The sequence below is a fragment of the Photinus pyralis genome, unplaced genomic scaffold, assembly GCF_008802855.1.
Source record: "Photinus pyralis isolate 1611_PpyrPB1 unplaced genomic scaffold, Ppyr1.3 Ppyr1.4_LG6, whole genome shotgun sequence".
In the NCBI taxonomy this organism is placed as follows: domain Eukaryota; kingdom Metazoa; phylum Arthropoda; class Insecta; order Coleoptera; family Lampyridae; genus Photinus; species Photinus pyralis.
The window spans coordinates 2,781,214-2,805,799 of record NW_022170663.1 but is presented as its reverse complement, the minus strand read 5'-3'; the positions used below and the strand labels follow the sequence as shown (position 1 = coordinate 2,805,799).

Sequence of the window (24,586 nt, the reverse complement as noted above, 5' to 3'; positions counted from 1 at the left end):
TTTGATCTCTTACGGTTTACGAGGTCTCAATGGTGAAAAAAAAACTCACCCTGTAGATATATTATGGCAATACAAAAGTAGCGTATTTACCTACCACAGAATTAAAGTGTTTCTTTATCTCTCAAATTTAAGTCCCTTCGGCAACATACATTTTCATTCTTGAATTCCGAGGGACGGTTGCTCTATAGATACAGTGTGGTCATACGGTACATAGTGTTTCTATTGGAATACGGTAGTATTCTATTGGTATTTATACAGTCACTGTAGATCAAGCTATCCATATTTGAAAGACTAACTATGCTTTTGTTTCAGTTGCAGTTGCTGTTGGTGATATTTCCGAATATGCCGTTGTTATTCCACATGTTGGGTAAGTTTTTGATTGGATCTTGCATGCTTTTGACATCATTTATGTAATATCTTTTTGGAAACTTTGGAATATTTTTGACAACAATCTGCAATAGACACAGACACCACTTTTGTGGTGCAGAATAAGAATAGTTCATTTCTAATAATATCAATTGAACGTGGAAAATCCAAATGACATAGGTAGTGGTATGCTTCAAAACGTTTCTGAAAAAAAATGGGGGGTCATTTTTTACCCCCCTTACGCGCAGGTTGTGAGAAAGGTTGACAGCAAAAAGTATTCACACCGGTTACGGTTTCGATCACTTGTTTTTAAAATCAATTACGCATTAAATTGGAAATCAACTCCTCGACAATATACAGAATATCATGGCTTATGCAGATTGCACAATAGTGCTTTAGTTGCCATTTCTAAAAATTATCAAATAATTTCGCTTTATGGTTTAGGACTTCATGTACACGTATCTGTTTCCACCATTTCTTCCTACAGGGTCTCTATCAGCTGAGACACACTGCGGTCTCAATCAAAGTTAGGGCCACTTCCAACTGGTCCACCCATCTTCGCCTTATCTAATTGGGGCTTCTCAAAATAAAGCAATGTTCAGGCAGTACTTAATTTCAAAATACAGGGTGTTACATATATCATGAAATTTTGTTTGTGTGTTTTGTGTGTCCATAGTATTATTAAAAACAATAAAAGCCGCCCAAAACTTGACAAAAGAACATATTAAAAACACACAAATTTCAATCAGTATTTTAACCCCCAAATAACGTTAAAACTCGATTTCAGCTACTTTCATTTATTTCAAAAAGTAAAACGTATTTTGGTTCAAATTTATGGCAGTTTGCACTGTTGTTTACGATTAAAACCCGTAATTGTTATTGCAATGGTTGCCATGGATTTTAAGCTATGGTTATCTTAAATATGACGATCATAATGATTTACACTAGAATAACGGGTGATCAAAAATGAGTTGCTGTCGAGTCGCCTTTGGAAGATCAAGTTAAATACGATTTCCCATATGTAAACAAAAGTTCCAAAGGTGACTCGACCTATAAGCAAATCTCCTTTTATGACCAAATTTTTAGAGGAGAGTTGTGCTTGTAGAACAAAAGCATTTCTTTTGCAATGGAATAAAGCCAAGAAACAACCCTCAACAGAAATATGAGATCAATTAGCGAAATACCGCGCTTAATTTAAAGCATTCACAGTGTTATTACAGCCGGTAAATGATATGAAGTTAGCGAATTAGAGAAGAGCAAAGGAAAAAGTTGTCAACGACGAGAAACCCCTAATTAAAATGATCCCAAATTAAACGCGAAACGAGCAATAGCACAAAACCATTTATTTGTAGGTTCAAGGAACTGACAGGTAGTTGATTAATATTTTTAATAATCGATTTTAGTCTTAGCTTAGAAAGAAATCAAATCAATATCCATTGTTATTAGTTATTTACCTACAAAGTTTTCACCTCTCTCTCCCGCAGTCCGCTCTCGGTCGCCCAAAATTAATTTCCTACGCTAATATCTTGAGTGGAGAGAGAGAGAAAAAAATTGTCGGAATTTCGTATTGTTCATTATTAAAAAAAAATGTAACTTTCTTCCTTTTCAAGAGTCGTAGCTTGCGGCTATAGGTATGTGGCGACCTTTTCAGACAGAAATGGATAACTAATAAGAACGTTTTCGCTTATTCATTGTTTGTATTCTTCCTGCGGTCTCTCAAAAGAAACCAATTGCCTTTCTATTATAGTGGATATAAAGTCGTATTCTATTTACAGAAAAATGTTCATTTCTTTTGTGAACATTTCGTCAAGGTGCTACCGAGACGGCGCCACCTTTTTTTTTTTCATTAACCGACATTAAATTTGTAACTTCACTTGGCACACGCTTTACTTACAAAGATGGAATGCTTTTTTTTCGAATTCGATTAATTTGGAATCCTCACATAAGTTTATATCTCATCGCACCCATCATTATTGGACCGACAAATAACCTGTCATTAATGGCCATTTTAACAAATTCAAAAATATGGAAGTCTACTTACTCAACGTCACCATTAACGAAAGTACCTATCAATTTTTCCTAACCAAGAATCGATGTGTAATTTTTTCATTTCTTTCTCATAGATAATCGGCCAAAGTTTAATCTTTTAAATACATCTACTAACAGGTAACCCCAAATCGCCGCATTTTTAAGTCTATAATTATTTGTAATTTAATTGATAAAAATGTGGCGATTCCTTTTCGAGAGAGAGAGCAAGGGAGAGGGCAAAAAATTTAAGTGGTGTCGCTTTTGCGGCGCATTAAAATTGTTACATTATGCAAGCGAGCCATTCTCAGCCCTTCGCTCTAACCCAGAATTTTCACACTTCGCATAAACTTAACAACGTCCTACTTCTTTCTCGAAAAGCTTTTCCGAGTTTAAATAATAAATCGCTTTCGCCTCGAAATCATTTCCAACTTTAAAACGACATACCGAGACGTACTTTTTTTTATCCGCTCGGCGAAAAAAAAATTGAGTGGATTTTTATTTAGATTCATAAATTTTTGCCACATCACTTCATAAAAAAGGCCAGCGGTACCGCGTTCATTTTAAGCAAACGAGTTGATATCGATCTCGTTTGCCGTTTTTATTCGCGAGAGATGCGCCCTTAAGTTAAAAAAAGCTACGTCTCCGTGCGCATTACCTACGTCAATTGGGACAGGTGTGTGCTGGAAATTGGCTACGCTCAACAGTTAAAGTTTTCCTTTATTCTATTATGTACTTAGTGCTTTGGCGGTTTCATGTTCTTTGCAACATTTATACTAAAAGTTCCTAAAATATGCTTCTTGACAGATAAAATTTCACGAATGGGTCAGGCCAGAGCCTGGTTACAGCCCTTTGAATTTTCTTTCGAAATTTGTTTCTGATGGTCTATAACTTTTGATTGAGAAGTCTGATGGAAAAAGTACGAATTGTTTTGGATTCTACGTACCAAAATTAATAAGAAAAAGTGTTTTCTCGAGAAATTTTGGTGCAGTCGATTTTTGGTAAAAAAGGAAGGTTATAGCCCTGGGCCAGAGCCACCTTAGAGGCAATAAAATCACATACCCTGATGGTAATTTGGTTTGGGGACCTCGTAGGTTTAGCGTAGTAGGTACTATAGCGAATATTCTAGAAATTCCGATAGACATTGAGGCACCATGAGAAATTAGTTATCGGCTAAGGCGGATTTCGGACTCGGAAGCATTCGAGAGCACTCGAGAACATTCGAGAAATTTGCTATATAAGCAAATCGGATTACGTTTCAGTCAGCTCCCACAGCGTTGCCGAAGTGAAATGTTAGTAATAAATAGTACGCGCTCGTGGTATATTGTAAATTGTGAGTGATAAATACTAATGAACTATTATAAATTAATCCATTTCAAAACTTTTATAAATTTATTGTTAATTAATGGCCCGAAAACAGTTAAGGAGAAAATAGGGTTTCAATGGGTCATATCTTTTTTGCCTATTAGAGATACCACAAATACTCAAAAACCATTTTCGAAGTATGGAAGGGAAACCATTCCCCCACCTTTCAAATTGCTTCCCATCCCTTACAAGGTATCATTGGAAAGCGGTTTTCATTTACATCATAGAAAACACATTTAACACAAGTATAAATTGTCCACAACTCTTGTGGAGATAAAGCTCATTTTTTTAAACCGAAATAGCTTAGCAAATGGTTGCGTTATAAGGTTTCTTTCTTGGTAGATGATTTAATGGGGAGGGGAGGGGGCAACTTTACACATGAACAGTTAAAGGTCGCTTGGCATACATACAAAATCTACGACATATAATGTAATAAGAATTGAGCCCTTGCAGAAATTCTCAGAAATATTGCATTTTCCCTTTTCCTTTAACATTTTCGAGATATTTAATTATTGTCTGGTTTAGATGTTCTTTCTGTCCGTTGAGTGTACCCTCCTCCCACACCCCGTTCTGCGGTGAAAGTTCTAGCATCGCCAATAGATATGCCTCGTCCTGACGTTCAACTTGCCCTTTATGAACACCGTCTTCCGACACTTCGTTTTCAAGATATTAGCTTCGTCTTCACTAATAGATATATACATTTTGCCTTTGTAGATACTTTTCTCCGACAAACCATTTTAGAGATATTCGCTCGTAAAGTTTTGACATCACCAATAGATATATTTCTTTCAGACGTCCCAATCGTACCATCCTCTGACAATCTATTCTTGAGATATAAGAAATTATTCATATCGGATCACGATAAGGGGTCGAGGAGGAGGACTATGGGGTGCAAAAATGAATTCATTTCGTTGAGACCTTTCATTAGAGTACCATAAAGCATAAAACCCCTCCCCTCTCGCCCCCCCCCCTTTTGTTGATAAAGAGTCAGAAAGGCGGTACTTGGTAGCAAACAGTTTCTTTTGTTGAGACCATGAAAGATAAAATTGATTTCTACCCCCTCCCTCCTCCCCCGGTTATAGTTTGTACAGGGTGTCTCAATAAAGGTCACAGGCCATATCTATGGAATCGTTAATTGCACACTTTCGGGAAAAAATGTTTGTTAACAAAAGACGCCAACAGAAATCGCTGGAAATTATTTCGTAAGTTTATAGGTTTACCGCTAGACGGCGTACGATTGGTGAATGTGCGTATTTTCGCCAAATCTCTGCTTAGGAAACAGATATTAAAATGCGGTTTTCCCTGATATTTTCAATTTTCCATCTTATTAGTTATTTGATATATCATATAGGTTCCATTTAAAATTTCCAAAGTTTATGTTAATGTCAAACAGCGCCCTCTACCACTCGTCACATTAACAAAAGACTATATTCATGTAAAATTCACGATTTCACGAAGGGAGCTCTTTCCAACAAGACCTATTATGTGAAAATCGGTTAACCTAAATCGAAGTTACATTCAATTTTTTAAAGAGATGTTCCTCATCCTCCACCCCTAATATTTTATGAGCTAGAGCAATATGTGCTGTATCAAAATTATGCAAAGTTGATACAAGATTGCGCTGCATGTATTTTTTATACATGTTTGTTGGGTAGTAATTTCTCTACTTAACTATGAATCGTACGCCCTCTAACGGCAAACCTAGGAAAATAATTTTCATCGATTTCTTTTGGCCTTTTTTTTGTTAACAAAATTTTTTTCCCGAATCTGTGCAATTAACGGTTCCATAGATATGACCTGTGACCTTTATTAATGGGACACCCTGTACAAACCATTGCAAACAAATCCAGGACTCTAGAACCATTCCCCTAAAAGTAGTTCAAAACCACAGAGCTGGGTATGGACGAACGCAAACAATAGCACATTTTTTTAATTCTTAAAAAATGCGCTAAAAATTGAATAGTGTAGGGGGTAGGTACCAAACCAAACAAAATAAACCAAGGGTTTAAAACGTTGTGTTTGAGATCCACGTCCCCAAACTTTGAGGTTTAAGATAACAAAAAGATTGCGTGAAAGGTTCCCCATTTTACTTTGGAGCAATCGTTATAAATGGCTAACAAATAACGGGCCATCAAAAAAGGATTGACGTCGGATCGCCTTTGGAAATTCAAGTTAAGTACGATTTCCCATATAAACAAAAATTCCAAAGGTGACTCTACAGCAGCTCTTTTTTGATCACATAGTATTATGCCTAAGCGTCAAATTTATTTGTGTTTTGTTTTGTGGCACAATAGCATTTGTTTCTCTCTGCCGTCAAAAAGCCCACTGACAGATAAAAGTTGTAATTGGTGCACAAAGATAGTTCATTTTACAGTGGAATTCATTGCTATAGAGATTCACTGGTCGAACACGTCAAATTTAGGTTTGAGGGGACACCTTTACTACAAGGTTTTCATCACTTAGTTCTGTGACCAGAATTTCTAAATTTGAAATTGCACATTATGCCAATTATTGAGTTAGCGTTGGAAATTCCCTTTTTTCTCTTAATTTCGAGCAGTATTGTTTTGCAGATTATCGTCACTTACACTTTGCCCCAAAAACAATTTAGAAAATAGAGGAATTGGAATTAAAAAAATGTCACTTGAAATTAGAAAAAATATCGAATCTATGAACAGGGTGTAACATCAAAGATCTCTAGGATCATAATTCTTTTACCATAAAGCATGCCGAAAATAGTCTTTGAGCGAAACTGTGCACAATTACCATCGCGTCTGATCACCAGTGGCGTGCTGTATTCCAGGGGCGTATTAAATTTCTGTTTTTTTCATTGCAGGTTTGGAAAATACTCGAAAAGTATTTTTTATGTAACATTATACCCTTAACTTCAGCAATTTCGCTGTTATACTCTTTTTTCCAAATTTTGACCGTTTTTTGGATTTTTTTAAAGACACAGCCTGCGGTTATTTTTTGAATTTAGGCAAACTAAGATCTTCACGTTTCACGTTCACATAATTTTTTAGGGATTTTATCGAAAAAAGAAAATTTTTGATTGACCTTCGCCAAATGGCATACTTTTTTACATTTCAAATGGCACCCCCCTAAACAAATTATAGCTCTGTGTCGCCGAAACTACATTTCCACTGATACAAACAAAACCACACCTCCATAAGAAAATTTAAGAGAAAAAAAATCGAAACGTACTTTTCCGAACCCAAATCTGCCATGATAAAGCAAAAGGTGTTCAATTGTCACAATTAACAGTCGGCAGTGTATCATTGTTTTCTAAGCAACGTTTCAAGTAATCAATTATCAAGGTACCATCTGCATCCGCCATTTTTTTTTCTTAAAGTCAACATAACTTAAGAACCATAATTGGCAGATATCGACATATGGGTATCAAAAAAACTGAAATTTCACGTAGAATCCAAAAACCCAATAAAAAATAGGGGTTGCTATTTAAAATAACGAGGTTACTATCTACTTCCGGCATTTCCGGAAGTGCGGCGATTTTGAAAATATTTTACATCGATTCGACCTTCAGAGTAACTCCTAAGTACCTACCTATTTTACTTTTCCAGAAACGTTTAACTAAAGCTCCCAAAAAAACACCCTGCATATCCTAGCCAGTTACACGCAATGCGCCCCTAAATGACCTTTTGTATTAAAATAGTCATCTCTGAAAGTAGTAGTTGAATGTTCGAATTTAAAAAAAACAACAAATAGCAACAACAAAAATGAAGTGCCAATATATATAAGTACATATTAGAATATCTAGAAAAAACGAGAAATGTAAAAAGAAGCAGATAAATGAAGGAAAATAAAAGAAGAATGGAAGATTTGAAAGAAATTGTTAAGCGATACTACGACACACAAAGAAGGGTGGGATACTTAGCGAATTCGACCGGTTTCTCTTCTCATCGTTTACTTTTGAGATATATGGATGTGCAATAAATATTGTTATAGCAATTCGCGTGCCATTTTTGTTTCAACTCGGACACTTTTTGACTTTTTTAAGTGCAAATTTTAGATTTAAATGAAGAACTTTTCAGAAGGCTCATTCGAAATTCAATTCTATAATAACTTTGGTTAAATGATTTGTTCCGCCGCAACGGAAACCGAAGTATGACACCTACACTCGTAATTATAGGAGCAAACCTGCAACACGTTATTAACTTAGACGGAAGTTATAAAGTGGGAAATCGGTCCGTATTTTCCGCCGGGAAGATTAATTTCAGAAACGTTGTATATCGATACAGAGTGTAATCTGCATTGGTAAACCCATCTCAGGCACACAGAAAGAGGGAATAAGCTGCAGCAGTTGGAGATGTAGATGGAGTTTGGGGGTTGGAGTTGGGGGAATGGAGCATTGCGCTTAGAATTGAGCCCGGGTAATGTCCTCATCCGGGCGCAGCGGTCGATACCGAAGCAAGAACACCGCCCTTCTCGTGTGGTGCTGCTGCGTCTTCTCGCTGGAGGTGAAATCACAGTTGGCATTGTATTTCGACTCTGTCCTTTTTTTCGCGATATTAAATTCGCGCAAAATTATTTTTCGGGGGGGAAAATCGATTCGAGACGACGATTTTGGACCACCCACCGGATACAACCCGAACAATGACAATACGAGAAATTGGTGGGATTCGCGGAATCTGACGACCAATGGAAACAGTCAGCACAGCTCGAGTTTCTCGGAATGTGGATCTTATTGCTAGCGGGGGTGGGATTGGATGCCGTTGCGCCGCGGCGCCGTCGTACCGGCGCCCCATTGGACGCTTTAGTTCTTTTTTGACGATTGTACGTTTCTACGATTGTTATTTGTGCGCAGGATTTCTACAAATTTCATCTCCAATTGCAACCCCTTACCAAAAACCCCGCCGAAATGACGCAAAACCGTCCCCGTCCTAAAATGTTACCGCACAAAAATCTTTTATTGATGACTTTATAGTTATTAATTCCAAAGGGTTGGTGGGAGGTCAGGACTTGTATAAGGGGATAGCGGGATGCCTGAAGCACGGGGCGAATCTGAGGGATACGACAAGAACCAGACTCCAAAGTAGAATATCAATAATGTGACCGTGCGATTGCTAAGATCCAATATGGCCGCCTTCCTCTCAAGATATCTTTTCTCTCCGCGATACTTCTCGAAACGTAACCTAATTTTCAATAATTACTCCCGCTACATTAATTCTCTTAAATCTAAACCTCAACTAAAACCGGAATTTATTTCCGCACGTGCTCCTCGACGCATACTCATGTACGAAACCGAAATTGCTCCGACTCTTTGCATTCATAATGCGAATTACACAACTGCATCGAACCCCCTATTCTAATTCACTTCCCCATTGTCGTACGCGAAATTGGGTCATTGTTACAACAGCGTTTCTCTTTGACTTTACTTATACATGTGTTATAGGCCAGTGGGGTGTCACTTCCTCTATACATATAGACCGTATACAAACAATCAAGATTTGTTGCGAATTGTCACCTGTTGCAAGTGACATCTTGAGGGGGATATTAAAAATCGACGGGATTAAGTAACGCAAGTGGATGAGAGACGTATTGAAAATCATCTCAATCAAGGGATTATTTACTAAAGTTGGTTTACTCATCGATCAGGGGGTTATTTTGTCTTAAGATGAGCCCGAACGAAATCGGTTCACTCTCAAGCATGGGTTTAGGGCACCGTCAAGGGAAAATCGGAACGGGAGTTCTTCCATTTCGTTTTCGTTTTGTTTCACTCTGTCACAGTTGATCGGTACCAGAAAAACCAATTGGCCAAATTAATAATAATTATCATTTCGCAATAAGGAATATCATTCACTCCACACAAAGTTAAAATCATCTAAAAGAGAAAAGCAGATAAATTTAAATAAAGCTTTAGGAAAAAATGGAGTTGATGATAGCTGTATGGATGTCGCCCAAGATATAACTGAATTTACTTAAAGAATTGGGGATAATAAAATGATTAATACAAGGAGAGACTGGATTTCACCTATAACACTGATTTCGGTTCTCTTCGCTAATTCTTACTAAGATGATCCATAGTATCCTTTTACACTTAGATAGCGTAAAACACACCCTTTTTAATTTGTTAAAACATGGTCCTCTACTATGTGGACCATGTTTCATATTTCTAGACTATGACCCATAACAGAAAATTGAAAATACAGTTTTTTTGCATATTGATCAAATTACCGGCCATTTTTTTTTGTAAAAAAACCGTATTAGTTTTCAATTTTTTGAATAATAAAGACGGAAAATTGGAAAAATAAAACCCCCAATAATCTGTGATGCCATGGAATTTTATAATACAAAAACTACGCCAATATCCGTCATGCCATGGAATGTCTGCTATAAAACAAATCAAATTCTATCAAAAAGTATTATATTTAGAACAACAAATTCAACATAAAGAAAGACCAAATTACTAAAAATGGTTTCCTAATATAACAATTTACAATAAATGTTCGAATAAGTTACCCAGTAACCAAGTCGATCATAAAATCAATTTCGAACTGCTGCTAATTGATAACTGGATATCTTTTTGTTTTAGAAAATTCCATGGCATCGCAGATTATTATTGAAAAAGATGCGGGTTTTATTTTTCCAATTTTCCGTCTTTATATGAAAAAAATTGAAAACTAATACGGTTGATTGGCGCAAAAAATTTTTTTCTACAAAAAACTAATACATTTTTGCTCTAAAATAATTTGGGGAGCCAATAATCGCATGTTATGAATTTTACATTGAAATCCCTATGATGTGTTACGCAAGTCACCACCCTGTATACACTACTATAATGTTAATTTGTCTTATTATAATAATTGGATTGTAGTCTGTAGGACAGTAAACTCTATTATTCAGTTATTCAATCAAAAGGCTTTTAATAATATGACTTGACAGTATTAAAGATTTTTAAACATGAAACAGTAAAAATAAAAGAAACAACCAATATTTTCTTTAAGAAGAGAGAAGAATTATTGATTGAAATATTTATACAGGGTGTTACATTTTTAAGGCAAATCTTTTGTAGGAGAGAAATTTACAAATATTTTAGTTAATATAAAGTATGAAAAACTACAATTTTAAGTTCAATTTGTAACTAACAAATCAATTGTACAGAGTGTTCCAAATTGCTTGTTTTCAATGTTTTTCTGGCATATTTTGAAAACTAAAAGATGATGCAGTTTGCACTTCTCGGAGTTACTTTTGAAAGCTGCTAGATTGGCGATGTCAATCTTGACGTATGACTTGCGCGAACGTGGCAACAGCGCAAAGTCCAAAAATGCTTTATAACTTATTTGTGGGAATATCAAAAAAGTAGAAAGACGAAAACCTAGAAATAGTCTCGTAGTGAGGGGGTATTTTTACATTTTCCATAGCCTGCTTAGTTTTTAAGATAAGATTTTTTGCACCATTAAATTCTTTATTTTTTCATTTCGAAAATCGTTATCTAGTCTTAAAAATGTGGATTAATACAAGGACGCCGTGGAATATATAGTTCATATTTCAGGAGATGCTCAAAATAACAGTATTTTAATATAATTTGCTCATTTATTTCAAATCTGACTGAAAGCTATGTCTATGGTTTACTCAGACTTTAGATTGATTTATATTGATTCCAGAGTTTAACTTCTAACATGCTGATAACTACTTATGTATTTTCCTAATTTGAAAAAATAAGGAATTTATTGGTGCAAGAAAATATAAACTATTATACATTCGATTTGAAGAACCTATGAAAAAAATTTAATATACTTCCTTACTAAGAATATAATTTTTTTGATATTCCCACACATAACTAAGTTATAAAGCAAAAACTTTAATTGCATTTTTGGACTTTTGGCGCTGTTGCCACGTTCGCGCAAGTTGTACGTCAAAATTTACATCGACAATCTAGGCAGCTTTGAAAAGTATTCGGAAAAGTGCAAACCGCATCATTCTATTCCGTTTAGTTCTCAGAATATCCCCGAAAAACGTCGCAAACAAGCAATTTGAAACACCCTGTACACCGTGTCCAAGATGAGGACGCCTATCATGTGGAACCCGAAAACCATAGCAGATACGAAGATCATCAAATTAGGGAAAAGTCACGCAATTAAACACTTATTATTTTGATGTAAAGAAAGCCAGAAAATTCCGATCACTTCCGAGGATATGCTAGAAAAACCAAAATTTACCGATTTTGTTTTTGATACTTTTAATGTTTTAATGTTTAATACTTTTTAATGTTGTAATACAACGATGACTGCACACAACAAAAAAACAAAAGTTGGAAACTGTTGGTTTCAACAGGATGGTGCATCTGCGTATCCAGGAAATGTGTTACCTGATGTTACTACCATTACATTAATCCCATCAGCATTTTTTTTGCACGAATCTGTCTATTTTTCAATGAATTTCTTCAGACAGCCATACAAAATGTCTTTTTTACCTTTTTTGATCTTCCATTTTCATATTTTGACATTCAATTTTATTAGCTATATGTGCAAAAGAAAATTTGTGGGCTCATCTCAAGAGGGCGAAATAGGAATTTACTTTTCAAAAGAACGAATAAACACATTCGGGAGACGCTCTGAGGTCTACCTGAAAAAAGCGTTGAATTCAACTAGGGAACGATACTTGTTAAAATATCTGTGCGCTAACCTGAGCCAAAAAAGTATTCTCACGAAAACTTCAGATTATATAATTTATAAGTATTAAAGCACTTTAATATTTTTTAAAATTTTATAACTGCAACACGAAATTTAACAAAGGTTTGATATACAGGGTGTTCATTTGAAAATCTCACCATGGATTTATCCAAATCCACTGATTAAAAGAAAAACGCTTAGACACGTCAAGAGATTTGTCAAAGGGGACAACTTTTTAACCAAAAGTACTTCACCCCCTTTCACCCTTTGCCCCCCAGGGTTATTCCCTTAACATTTTAAATGACAAGTGGTATCGAGTAATAGCTTGTTTGAAAGGTCTTTCGAAGTCCTTTATTTTGACGGCACGAGCGCATACTAACTTTTTTGGGGGCTTCACGAATTTTTTTAGCAACTGAATCCATTCCGTGCGAATTTTGTTGCCACAATCACACCTACTCAAATAAATGACCGCAACTCATAGAGATCTCGCTCTAAGCGCCTTCGATTTGTTTCACATTAACAGTCCCGATCTATTTTGGAAAACATATTAGGTTTCAATACTAATAACCTGCTCGTAGAGCGGTTTTTGACAAAAACTTGTATTTGACTCGTGTGCCATTGCCGATTGCGGTTCTTTATCCACGCGAGAAAAGTGAAGAACATTATGACAAATTGATAATTAAATAGCTATTAACAATACACAATTTTTTCTTTCAAATTATTCAAGTACAGCTCATAAACGATGTTGCTACATTTTAATATACAGTGTGTCCATTTTTCGCAGCCACAATGGGCATCTTTGTTATTTGTTTTTTTTTCCTGATAAAATATCAAAATACTAATTCGGTTCATATAAACACAAAAAAGTACCCTATCTCGCGACCCTGTATCAGTTTTCCGCTTCCCCAAATTTTTTGATACACGCCGTGCAATTTTTTACGCAAAAAATTTATACGTGAATTCAGAATTAAAAGGTGCATACAAAACTGTTTTTACATACTTTATTAAGCTTTTGGTATATTCGCAAATTTAAAAATAAATTTCAACATTTATGTTATTAATAGCAATAGCCATGACTTTCGTTGTTTTATGAATTGTAGTAGCAATAGCCATGACTTTTGTTGTTTTATGAATTGTAGTAGCAATAGCCATGACTTTTGTTGTTTTATGAATTGTAGTAGCAATAGCCATGACTTTTGTTGTTTTATGAATAGCTACTAATAACAAAAATGTTGAAATTTATTTTTAAATTTGCGGGTATACCAAAAGCTTAATAAAACATGTAAAAACAGTTTTGTATGCACCTTTTAATTCTAACAACTTTAAACTCTACAGTTTTTTTTCTGTAAAATGTACATGAGGGCAGGATATTGCATAAAACTAATTTCCCATGTTAAATTCCTATGTTCCTACTTACCACCCGGTATATGTTTGTATTCTCATCGAAAGAAATTTCTGAGTTTGTGATCAGTCCTGACAGTTTTCTGGAATCCAAGCGAATTCCAATTAAACGTAGAAGGTCATCCGTACATCGCGTTGATAGAAAACATAATAAACTGCTTTTGCGGTACAAACCATTTAACTTTAAGAAAGAGATGGCCATTTCTTCATTTATTTGTACTTCTTTTGCTTTCTTCTTTGTTTTTTAAAAAAAAGGAAGAGGTAACAAATGTATGCCAATAAAAAAGAATCATTAGAAACAATGGTTTTTAGCGTGTTTTTCTGAAAATCTGGTGCCGAATAAATCAAAATTGTTTAAATATTTGCCGTCGGAATTTATTTAATAAATTTTAGATGCAAAACTTAATCTGAACCGTTGATCGCCCTGATGATTTTGTTGAATTCTCTTCTCTTATTACATATTCATTAATTTGTAGTGTAATGTTCATTGTGTGTGTTGTAAGGGTGTTGTTTAAAAAGATCGTCCATAAATCGTCATCGTCTGTGTCCAGTTTTTCTAACGAATATTCTAAATACGTTTTAACTATTTTCGAGACATTTTAAATCTACCACTGACTATAAATTTGAACAGGTCTTGCTTTCTAATTTCGTGCATTATCATTGGTGCAATAGTTTCATAAGTAGTGTTTTTCTATCTAATTCTGGAATAATAGACAGCTATTTTTTTTTATATAGGTAGAAAATAATTCCTTTGTTCAATAGGGTTCATGATTGGAAAAAGTTGTACCTTTTTTCTACTTTTTAAAATCATTTGGTGGTTTTGAAACATTATTAAGCCAAGTTTTCAGTTTTGAAAGATATTCATTGTGCTTTGTGCAATACCTGACAGCGGTAACTCAAGTAGTATCCATAATACAAGAGAGGAACAAAATACGATCATATCATATACGCGGAAAGCTGATGCTCCATTCTAATTTCATTGCAGGGTGTAGATCAATTATTGAGTGTAGTGTTTACCCCAAGAATAATTTCCGATTGTGACACTTATTTTTGTATAGCGATAAGATAAAGTAGAAGGTGTCCCAAATAGAGACTAGAGATAATTCGATCACGCTGTTGTTACCGACTCTTGTTTATGATGTATAGAAAATGAATGAGTTGTTTTTGTTTCTCGTTCTTACCATACGATGATCAAATCGTGCGGAGCGGAAGGCTGGATTAGATACTATTGGCCGTAATTGTTTTCTAATTTTACTGTATGTTGTGAGTGTTTTTTCCCAAAATTTGAAATTGCGACTTATTTTCAAGTGCCGATAAGATGAAGATACGAAATATCCACTACAGATTATTATTACAAAAGCAGTTACCAGATAGCGTCCAATCTAATCTTCGTACTCATCACCAGGTATAAATATCCATGGCGTACGTCGTAAGAGGTGTATTTATTTTTTTCTAATATAAATCTCCGTGATGTACTTCAAAATTTTGTTAGCGACCGTTACACTATTCTTATGGAGTTTTTCTTCATCAGAGGGTAGGTACAATCGGTTTTAGGCATTTTATGGCAAGTCTTCATTTAATTGTAGCTCTAAACTGTATAAATTGCCATGGCAGTTCAGCTGCTTGTCGAAAGGGAAGTGTTACTTACACACAACCATGTACGGCGAATGGTTCGTATTCTGAAGCGTTCTGTTTCTCGGCGGAAACGGTAAACGGTGAGTAACCCGGACGATATGCTAATGATATTTACTGTTTAAAATTACTTAGGTTACGTTTTAAGAGGGTGCGCTTCTAAGCAAGGGACAGGTACGTTGTGCGAGATTTTAGAAAGGTTCAATAGGGCATACACTAATTGCAAGTCATGTTCACGTGATATGTGTAATTCATTTAATTACGGAAGCTAGACATTTTCTCCTTAGCCTGATGTAGTGACTGTATTTTGAACTAAGATCACCTAAATAAAACTAATGACGTGGTCTTGCGAGATGTTTATTGATTTACCTACCTATTAATATACAGGGTGGCAATTTGAAAACTTACCACCCCCCATGTCATAGTAAACAAACGAGATATTTTAAAAAATCAAAATCCGTTTCGGTAATTCGGAGGGGGAATCACAATGACATAGTTGGCGACGCACCCCCTCCAACCCCCTGCGCCCCAGCCACCCCAACTTTTAAATCTTAAATAGTGACCCCCCATGTGTGATACGTCGTTGGAAAGCTCTGAAAAATGCTTTCCAACCATACCAAATAGCATTACATTTAGGTTAGTAATTATCGTGCAAATCAAAAAATAAACTCGTCGCCTTCGAGAATGTAAACATCACTATTATGCCCTTAATACATAAATAACTATTACGAAGACATAGAAGCTTTAATTTTTCTTATGGGTGCCATATTGGATTTTGATATTTTCAGATTATTTTTTTTTCTTTATAACGATATATCACACATAGTGGTTCAGTATCACATTTTTCCTAAAAATACAATTTTTTGGGAAGAGTGCTTTGGAAAAACAAAACGTTATTTTATTGTAAACAAAAGTTTGAGCCAAGCAGTCGTCGAAAATAACAAACCTTACTTTTGAATGCGCGTCGTAGCGGCCGTCTGTATTCAAAAGGGCACGTTCTGCAAATCTGTAACAGAAAATAATACAACAAACAAATAAAAGGCGCAGTGAATCGCGCTGCACGTAAAATATTGCGAAATAGTAATGCTAACATCTGACACGGAGGCAACCAGATGTTTAAAACTGTAATTAATACTCAGTACGAATCAATAATTCGAATGACTTTACACTAGCAAAATCAAAGTTTTGATCAATCACGGGTTATCCTTAACAATCGATTACTTTACGATGCACAAATAACTAAATGTCTATTGATCTAATCAATTCTTTAGAGTAAAACGTAGTGTAAATAGGTCATAGGTTAAAGTATCTTCAGACGACACAGGTAGTGAAAGTAAAATCAGAAATATCGAAGCAATTTACACGAGTAACTTTCTCCAAACGGTTCGTTAATACTTGCGATTACAATTCAGGAACAATTATTGTTCGTGTGGCAAAAGGCAAAAGTTGGTAGAATTGTAGTAAAATTTTCCCAAGCCGGTAATGTAGAAACTCATCTATGGCATGATGCGCCAAAACCAATCGTTAATAAGATGGCGAGTCCAAATAAAATAATGCTGTATCATTCATACGTATTGTACAGGTAATGCGTAATATCCAGGTAGATCAACGTGAAAGGTCCAAAAGAAAGAACTTGAAAGAAAATTGTAAGCAACGGGCGAGGGAAATTTGATGGAAGTTAAAGCCCTAAAAAACTTACGTATTAAGAAACAAGTATAAATTGTGAGATAAAGCGCATTTTTTTAACCGAAATAGCTTTTGTTTTGACATCACCAATGAATACATTTCTTGCAGACGTCTCAATCGCCCTTTATGAGTACCCTCTTCCGACAATCCGTTCTTGACGTATAAGGGAATATACCCGATCGCATTATGCGGGTCACTCTGTAATTGGGCGCAAGCCTGTTGAGGGCCCAGAACAAGAGAGGGATAATAAATAAATAAATCACGATAAGAGGTCGAGGAGGAGGGCTGTGGTTGGTAGAAATTAATTCCTTTCGTTGAGACCTTTCATTAGAGTACCATGAAGGATAAAACTACTCCGCTCCCCCCCCCCCCCCTACCCCGTACTTTGATAAGAGGACAGACAGAAGGGCAGTAGTTAGTAGAAAACGGTTCCTTTCGTTGAGACCTTTAATTAGAATACAATGAGAGATAAAATTAATTTTGCCTTGCGACGACATAAAAAAGTGGCGGGGGATAGTGCCCCGGTTCTACTCATAGGTATTGCATTTAAATAGATCGTTATGTCGTATGCACAATTATATTTGATCAGATTTTTAGCGCATTTTTGCAAATTTATTTGTAAAAAGGTAGCTTTTAATCTCACTTTGGCTGGCTGGCTGGCAGTAAATGCGAGCCCGTAGAAGAACATTGGTAGTGGATACCGACAAAGGGAATATGGTAGCCCACCAGATTTTACGAATGGTGGAGTCAAAATTTCAAATACATATATCATTAGGTACGTTTAATTTAATCCCTCCATTCAAGCCATAGTGAAATAGTCGATCTATGCTTTAATTTTACCTGGATATCAGCTAATGTGTTATTTTTTTGGCAGCTGCTCTATCAAAACTTCGATCAAGACCTATAATACCATAACAGTGAAAAGGATGTGGTCTATTTATCGTTTATGTATCCCTTCCAAATAAATTCTTCAAGCTAGGTAAATTAATAAACAACACGTAAAACTGCGTTATTAGCTTTATTTAGATGATTTTAGCTCAAAATACAGGGTCCGCCAGTGAAACGGGAAAATTTGAGGTGGGGGTTTGCGGCAGGTCGCGAGGAAGAACGTAGCCGGTTTGCCAAGACCTGCGTGGTTTGGCATTTATTTATAATGGAGCTTTGGACGGGTGGGGATTGCGGTTACGTAGTTAAAGCTTATTATCTAAATGGTGAAAGTTTAGTGCCGACGATTTTAACAACGGTATCGCGCTAAAAAAAAGTGGGTAAACAACATCTAGCAAACTGGGTGGACGTCTAAAAAAAAGGGTGGTAGTGCCAAAACAGTTGTCACCATTTTGATAACAGACTTTAAATGGGTAACCGCGATGCTCACCAGTCCAACGCTCCATTATAAATACTTTCTTCCCCACCACTTCGTCGAGCTGCAAGCCCTACCTCAAATCTTCCCGTTTCGCTGGTGGGTTCTGCACATTCCGTAGGGTAGGAACCTTGGCCATAACAACAAATTATGCGGAATACGACTAATCTCCGTAATTAAATTTATTACACATGTCAGATGAACATTCCTCGCAACTTTTGTATGGATAATACTCTTTTAAAGCCTCGCAAACCGTACTTTTCCCATTTTTAACAGCACACCCTCTTAAAACGAGACCTAAATAATTTTAAAGAACAAATATCATTGACATATCATCAGGGTTACTTACGGTTTGCCTGTTCCAACGAGAAGCACAACGATTCATCCTTGGTACATTCGCTTTCGGAAGTAAAACTTCCACTTCGACAATCAGCTGAACTGCTATAGCAACTTCCACATTTTATAGCTAGAATCAAATTAAGATTTGCAACCAAATGCCTAAAACCGAATGTACTTACCCTCTGATGAAGGAAAGCTCCATAAGAATAGTGTAACGGTCGCTAACAAAACTTTAAAATACATCACGTTGATTGTGGGTATATCAGCAAAAAATTACTATACATATTAGAACGCAGGCCATGCATATTTATACCTGTTGGTGAGTAGGAAGATTAGATTAGTTGCTATTGAAAATTGCTTAAGCTCGTTTTACACGAAGAAAATGCCTTTACCTCCGTCACCACAAATGATCATCAAATGACATAGAACATAACATTAATTTTAAATGTCCAGTCTTAGAGTTGGCGGCCCTAAAATGTCGCCTGAAACTGAAAGAAAAGCACGTATTGCACCCTAAAAAATTTCCAGCATGGAAAACGCGCTTTACGGAAACATAGTTTACATTGTTTCACGTACGACGCACAATAACGTGATCGAGTTATCAGTACTGGATATTTGGTACCTTCATCTTATCGGTACTTGAAAATATTTATTATTCTCGGGAAAAAGCATTAATAGATCCACAACATACAGTAAAATTAGAAAAAACCAGGTGTCAAATTCTTGACAGAATAGCTTCCTAGCTGAAACCAAAAATTGCCAACATATGTACGCACTTACAGACGGGAAAAATTTATTCTTTAAAAGTTGCTTAAAATGGTCTAAAACGTCAATTTTTACGCATGCATTTTGTTTGCTTTTATTAGAGGGACCTACCATCCAAATTTCGTTAAAATTGCTCCATAAATAAGAAAGTTGGATGTTGCACATGCGCAACACTATTTTTTGCGCATGCATTTTGTTTTCTTTTATTAGGAGGACCTACCATCCAAATTTCGTTTTAATTGTTCCATAAATAAGAAAATTGCATTTCTGCGCATGCGCAACACGATTTTTGCGCATGCATTTTGTTTTCTTTTATTAAAAGGACCTACCATCTAAATTTCGTTAAAATTGTTCCATAAATAAGAAAGTTGCATTTCTGCGCATGCGCAACACGATTTTTGCGCATGCATTTTGTTTGCTTTTATTAGGGGGACCTACCATCCAAATTTCGTTAAAATTGCTCCATAAATAAGAAAGTTGGATGTTGCACATGCGCAACTCGATTTTTTGCGCATGCATTTTGTTTTCTTTTATTAGGAGGACCTACCATCCAAATTTCGTTTTAATTGTTCCATAAATAAGAAAATTGCATTTCTGCGCATGCGCAACACGATTTTTGCGCATGAATTTTGTTTGCTTTTATTAAAGGGACTTACCATAGAAATTTCGTTTAAATTGCTTCAGAAACAAGATCGTTGCGTTTTGCACATATGCAACACAATTTTTTGACTTTGACAATTTTTTTCTCCGTTTTTTGATAATATAACCCGGCCCAATTTTTTGTAGGTTGTACACAGGAAAATAAGGTCTTCCAAATAATAGAATAAAAATTTTAGGTTGCTATTTGAAAAAAAAAGTTCGATGCCGTTACGGCGCTCCAAAATTTTTTTTCAAAAATCCGGCCCGTTATTTTTCTGTTCGGTATGCCTAAAACATATATACAAAATTTCAACAAAATCCGTCGAGCCGTTTTCTCAGAAAATTGCCAACAAACATACGTACGTACGTACGTACATACAGACGGAAAAAAATTTTATTCTTTAAAAGTTGCTTAAAACGGTCTAAAACGTCGACATTTGATGAAATTTTGAAATGTTCAAAAAACGGCTATCGCAATAGCTACCTAGCACATGCTAGGAAGCTAATAAGTAAGCAGTGTGGCAATCAGAAATTATTCCCAGGGACACTATACTCAATAATTGATCCACACCCTGCAATGAAATTAGAATGGATCAGAAGCAGTTTATGCAACTTTTCGCAGATACTAACCATGTATCTAGTTGGTCTTTTCCCAGTTAGGAACTTTTCCATTATGAATGGATGGAACTGGAAAACTTAGCGTAATGTACGAAGGCCCACCAAGTGATTTCAAAGAGTAGAAAAAACTTTTTCCAATCATGGAAAGAAGACTTGAGACAATTCTTTCTGCAACTATGCCCTATGCTTTAAAATAAATGCCGAAAGTAATGGTTTTGTTTCGATTGGCTTCCAAAAGGCAGTTTGTTTTTGAGGAAGAGTACTATTTCTTCTTGGCTACGGTGTCGATTATAGGTCCACTGTCGGTGGCGAAAACTGACGAATTTATTAAATATGAGTCCGGCTCCGGTTCGATAAGTACTTAGTTTCTCCGCCGGAAGGCGTCACTATCGTGCATTAGATTCTTGTGGACGCCTACTGTCAAAATTTCAGCCGAATCTAACTCGTAGTTTAGTTTTGATTGCTTGTGGACTTTTCTTCCTCAATGGCGACCGTCAAAAATTGGTTTCAGGAGTTTCAACGTAGTCGCACTTCGGTTTTTGACGAGTCGCGCCCAGGTGCTCCGAAAACGTCTACCACGATTACATAACAAAAATCCACGATCTCGTATTAATTAAATTAAAATTTCCTCTCTAGTTTGAAGTTTCGTACCTTTATAGAACTTTCAGATTTTACAGAAAATTCAGAACCCTTTCAGATCTTCTTAGAACACTTTATCTTGAAAATTCTTGTCGAATTTCCAAAAACTATGTTTATGTTCAAAGATCCCCTTTCCGCTTGCACATAGGACAGAGGTGCGCCATGCCGTAATAGGCGGTTGTTAACGCATACGCACCCAGACACATAGGAAAATCCGCTCGTCCGTCCATGATTTTTTATGCACCCTATCTTTAGGCGCGATTGTCCTATTAGGCTTAATAGGAGACAAGTAAATAAAATATCACTAACGCTTCATTTCTAATTGTCAAGAAGCGAACAAAAAGCTATTGCATTTTGTTGTTGGATTGCGAAATTTCACTTGCGTTTATTTCCAGGAATAATAATAATAATAACCTCGTCCTATTTGTTTGCTCTGTCTTATATTTTAAAACTTTATTTTTTAGATAATGGCAGTGCAGAAAGAACTCGTTTGTATTATTTCGCCGGTACTTCGGTTAGGTGTGCTCCATAGGAGTTGCTGATTTAATAAGGCTAAAGGGTAAGTTATTGATTTTTAATTAGAACATAATATCAAACTAGGCAAATCTTCCAAAGGGACACAAATATCTCCCGTTTCGGTAGATATGTTTATATTTGTTATCTTAATTGAAATTAGTAGTCTAAGTCTTATGATTCAAATAAAAATACCACCCTCCAGTTTACTGCAGCTCTACAGGGTGTTTTTTTGGGAGCTTTAGTTAAAAGTTTCTGGGAAAGTAAAATAGGTAGGATTTTGAAAATTTGTACTTAGGAGTTACTCTGAAGGCCGAATCGATGTAAAATATTTTCAAAATGGCCGCACTTCCGGAAACACCGGAAGTAGATAGTAACTTCGTTATTTTAAATGGCAACCCCTATTTTTTATTGCATTTTTGGATTCTACGTGAAATTTCAGTTCTTTTGATACCCATATGTCATATCTGCCATTTATGGTTTTTAAGTTATTTTGACTTTAAGAAAAAAAAATGGCGGATGCAGATGGTACCTTGATAATTGATTACTTGAAAAAGGTTATAGTCATGGCAACCCATTTTTATCAGTGCATAGAGAATGAATAGGGCTTTCTTTTACTGTACTTAAAACAAAGTTAAGTTGCGTACAACCGCACCTATGGAGATCCAAATTTAAGAAACTTCAAAGTCTATAAACTCAGTTTTTTTAAAATGGAATGACCATGTTCTTAATATTGCATGAGATAGAGAATCGAAATTGGCATATTTTGACTATACATGTTCCTATAGCTATCTTTAACAGTTTCTGATTTATTCCCATTTCATTGAATTGATCTCGGAATTGATGCCATTTTTTTTCGCATTTTCTTTTTAGTAGTTGGCCATGATTTTATAACAATCGAATTTTAAACAAATCAAGGAATGGATTCTTTAATACCACTGATTCTAGTTCTAGTCTAAATAATTCATTAATAAATAACTCATTTAATAAGGATATAGGACAGAAAATTTTTGAAAAATCTAAACAGAGTCGTTCAACTGAATTTCTTAAACAACGTATAAGTCTGGAAATTAAGAGAGGTAATGCGATATCTGTTCTAGCAACAATTCCATACCAAAAATGTTTCAACAAAGTTTTTTATATTTTGCATTGAATTTATTTTGTTAATCTTGCATTTGCAATTCAATTCATTTTCTTAAATATTCTCTTGTAGAGCTTTGTATAACTTGTGCTTCAACGGTTTGTAGTGCATTAGGGGTACAAAATTTCAAAAATTCATACAATTTCGTTCTAGTTTTCGAATGAATGTACGGAAAGCACGCGCCGCGATTCTGCCCATTTCACCATAAATAACAATTAAATTCCAAAATAGGTGAAACCACTGCGAGTCATTTTTCGATTTTTGAAAAACTTATGTTAACCTATAACAGTGGGTGATGGATTAGTGTCACTAGATTTGTTTAAAATTCAATTGTTATAGAATCATGGCCGACTACTAAAAAGAAAATCCTAAAAAAATAGTGTCAATTCAATAAAATGGGAATAAGTCAGAAACTGTTAAAGATAGCTATAGGAACATGTATTGTCAAAATATGCCCATTTCGATTCTCTATCTCATGGAATAGTAAGAACATGGTCATTCCATTAAAAAAAACTGAGTTTTTAGTCTTTGAAGTTTCATAAATTTGGATATCCATAGGGGCGGTCGTACGCAACTTAACTTTTTTTTAAGTGCACTAAAAGAAAGCCCTATTCATCTCTATGCACTGATAAAAATAGGTTGCCATGACTACAACCGTTTGCAAGTAATCAATTATCAAGGTACCATCTGCATCCGCCATTTTTTTTCTTAAAGTCAAAATAACTTAAAAACCATAAATGGTAGATATCGACATATGGGTATCAAAAGAAGTGAAATTTCACGTAGAATCCAAAAAAGCAATAAAAAATAGGGGTTGCCATTTAAAATAACGAAGTTACTATCTACTTCCGGTGTTTCCGGAAGTGCGGCCATTTTGAAAATATTTTACATCGATTCGGCCTTCAGAGTAACTCCTAAGTACAAATTTTCAAAAACCTACCTATTTTACTTTCCCAGAAACTTTTAACTAAAGCTCCCAAAAAAACACCCTGTATACTTCCTTTGTTACGTTCAATGACTATCTCCTCATTCTTCGAAAACTACAAAGAATATTCAAAAAGTATTTCGTGTAATGAAGCATTGCTTTTCAATTTGAATTCTGATTATTCTTATAGTACCTATTCAATAATTGTGTCTTGAGCAAAATCAATTATTCAAAGAGTTTGTGGTGAAGCAGACCGTCAACTTACTCCACATGGCGTTAACAAAAACAAATAAAGTTCCGGTTACGAGTGTTTCATAACTTCATTATTATTAATTTTGATTTTGTTTCACGAATCCACCCGTTTAAGGTAAGTTTCTTTTATGTTTCAGATTCCAGAAGGGCAGCCTTATAAAGGTAGGATTTTTCTCTTCTATTGCATGTTGTATTATATATTGTGTGTGGGGGGGGGGGGGACAAGTGAATAGTGCGTACAACGAGTAAAAGGAAGATCTTGAACAGCTGACCTTCGCATATAGTACTAA

At 35.5% G+C, this 24,586-nt stretch overlaps 3 long non-coding RNA genes across 3 annotated transcripts; 2 read left to right on the top strand and 1 right to left on the bottom strand.

The window, feature by feature from the left end:
• Nucleotides 1-311: 311 nt before the first annotated feature.
• LOC116174236 lies at nt 312-24,586 on the top strand. The gene is made up of 3 exons (XR_004146064.1): nt 312-367; nt 21,930-22,024; nt 24,434-24,586. It is a non-coding gene; the product is annotated as an uncharacterized LOC116174236 (long non-coding RNA).
• LOC116174234 lies at nt 15,029-15,768 on the top strand. Its single transcript, XR_004146062.1, has 4 exons — nt 15,029-15,043; nt 15,096-15,321; nt 15,374-15,502; nt 15,555-15,768. It is a non-coding gene; the product is annotated as an uncharacterized LOC116174234 (long non-coding RNA).
• Nucleotides 18,109-19,351, bottom strand: LOC116174235. The gene is made up of 4 exons (XR_004146063.1): nt 19,197-19,351; nt 18,984-19,117; nt 18,815-18,931; nt 18,109-18,762 (listed from the first exon to the last, which is right to left on the bottom strand). It is a non-coding gene; the product is annotated as an uncharacterized LOC116174235 (long non-coding RNA).